Source organism: Corapipo altera, unplaced genomic scaffold, assembly GCF_003945725.1.
Source record: "Corapipo altera isolate COAL_440 unplaced genomic scaffold, ASM394572v1 291, whole genome shotgun sequence".
NCBI lineage: Eukaryota > Metazoa > Chordata > Aves > Passeriformes > Pipridae > Corapipo > Corapipo altera.
The window spans coordinates 114,908-117,481 of record NW_020885112.1 but is presented as its reverse complement, the minus strand read 5'-3'; the positions used below and the strand labels follow the sequence as shown (position 1 = coordinate 117,481).

Here is a 2,574-nt window from a genome sequence, read left to right as displayed (position 1 = left end):
GGACCTTCTGGCTCTGCAAGTCCCTGACAGGAGGGGGGAGCCGGGGAAAGTCAGGCTCTGCTGCCAGGGAACAAGGGACAGGCCAAGGGGAAACGGCCTCAGGCTGGGCCAGGGGAGGGTCAGGTTGGGGCTGAGGAGGAATTTCCTCATGGAAAGGGCTGTCCAGCCCTGGCACAGCTGCCCAGGGCAGGGGGGAGTCCCCATCCCTGGAGGGATTTCAGAGCCCTGTGGATGTGGCACTTGGGGACATGGGTCAGTGGTGGCCTTGGCAGAGCTGGGGAGGGTTGGACTCGATGGGCCCAGAGGGATTTTCCAACCTCCAGGATTCTGTAATCCCGTGATTTTTGCAGATCCACACTGTGGGACACAAGGCAGAGCTGCTGGAGACAAACTGCACGTGGCAGGTAAAAATAAACAACTAAAAATGGCCAATCCATGTAGGAGCCACCAGATCTCACAGGGAATGGGAATGGCCAGTGGTGATGGGAGCACCGAGGCAGAGACCCACAGCAGTTGTTTCCATGGGGCAGCAGCCCCAGCAAAACTCCCTCTGGGAAGGGAAATTCCCACTTACTTTTTATTGGAGATGCAGTCAAGTGCCTGGCAGACAAGCATGTACAGGTACTCCACCTGGAAAACAGCACCTGGAGCTGGGAAAGGTTGGGAGCAGCTTCCAGGAAAGCTACTCCACCCGATGAACCACCCTCCCCCCTCACCTCCCATTATCTCAGGACAGCTGGAGTTCAATTCCATAAATTCTCATTGTTCTTTTCCCTATTTCAGCCATCCTGAGGCCAGATTTGGGGAAATCCCTGGAATTTTTCAAAGCTAGTTTGGAGCAACCTGGCTTTGAAAGGCCTAGTGGAAGGTGTTCCTGCCCACGGCAGAGGAGTGGTACTGGATGGGCTTTGATGTTCTTCCAACCCAAACCATCCCGTGATTTTATGAGGAGATAAGATTTTACATCCCACCCTCTGCAGAAAAACGGGAGAACAGCAAAACCCCTGCTCTTTTCCAGGCTGCCAACACCTACAAAGCAATTAAAATTAGGAACGATAAATCCCTTTGTTCCCGTTAATCGTTTAACTCGGGTCTCTCAAAGCCAAGGGGGGATTCCAGGGTGACCCCACGGAGCTGAGGGCTCGTGGAACGGGCCTGGCACGGGACTGGGATGCAGCAGGGACCCCCTGGGTGCTCACCTTCCTGCTGTAGATGCAGGCAGAGCCCTGGATCAGCAGCGCCGCCTCCGTGAAATTCATGGTGGTTTTCCCGTTGTCGAAGGAGATGCAGATCTGATCCAGCTGGGAAGGGCAGGGACGGGAGGGGCTGAGTCCCGCTGGGATGTGGGGGTGGCACAGGGAAGGGGATGGGGCAGGAGCCCCCCCGTTACCTCCTCCAGGTACTCCCCGAGCTGGGCTGCCACGTCCACCTCCCAGTTCTTGGTGAGGTCCCGGATGGGCTGGAGCAGGTGCAGGAATCGTGACTCCACCTCCTCCATGGCAGGATTCCCCTGGGGGGGCTCAAACCACGCGGCTCCGGACAGGGGATCCCGCAGGGAACGGCCGAGGGGGGGCGGTTCAGTGGGATCCCGGGAGAACCGGGGCAGGAATCCCAGATCAGCTGGAGTTCAACGGAAAGGCAGCAGTTCAGGGAACGGGGGATCGTGGAGGCTGGAAAATCCTGACCCTGACCCTGATCCCAGCCCCAATCCTGACTCTGATACAACCCCAACCCCATCCAGACCCCACTCCCAATCCCAACCATGGATCACAACCCCAATCCTGTTCCTGACCCCAATCCAGACCCTGGCAACAACCCCAATCCTGACTTTGACCCAGTCCTGACCCCAATCCCAATCCCAACCCCAGGTCACAACCCTGACCTTGATCCCGATCCCAACCCCAATCCCGATCCTGACTCCCATCCTGAGTCAAACCCAAATCCTGACCCCGACTCCAACCTTGACCCCAATCCAATCCCGACCCCACTCCCCAGACCGACCCCAACCCCGGATCGCAACCTCAGTCCCGACCCTGACCCAAACCCAGTCCCGACCGCATTCCCAACCCTGATTCTGACCCCGACCATGATCCTGCCCCTGATCCTGATCCCAATCCCGACCCCATCCCAATCCCGGTCCCAATCTCGACCCCAGATTACAACTCTAGTCCCGATCCCAACCCTGATCCCGATTCTGGTCCCGACCCAGTTCCGGTCCCGACGCCACTCCCAACCCCGACCCCAATCCCGATCCCAACCCCGACCCCAATCCCGATCCCTATCCCTATCTCGATCCCTATCCCGAACCAGATCCCATCTCCAATCCCGACCCCAATCCCGATCCCGAATCCCAACCCCAGTTCCCCCTCCCCCCCCCTCCCCTCTCTCTCCCATCCCCTCTCTTCCCCTCTCACCGCTCCCATCTCCTCTCTCCCAACCCCTGTCGCTCCCATCCCCTCTCTCTCCCTCACCGCTCCCATCCCCTCTCTCTCCCATCCCCTGTCGCTCCCCTCCCTTCTCTCTTCCCTCCCTTCTTTCTCCCCTCCCCTCACCGCTCCCATCCCCTCTTCTCCT

General features: G+C 58.8%; 1 protein-coding gene across 1 annotated transcript in view; it reads right to left on the bottom strand.

The window, feature by feature from the left end:
- Positions 1–2,574, bottom strand: part of NCAPH2 (non-SMC condensin II complex subunit H2) — a 13,510-nt gene that overhangs the window by 10,790 nt on the left and 146 nt on the right.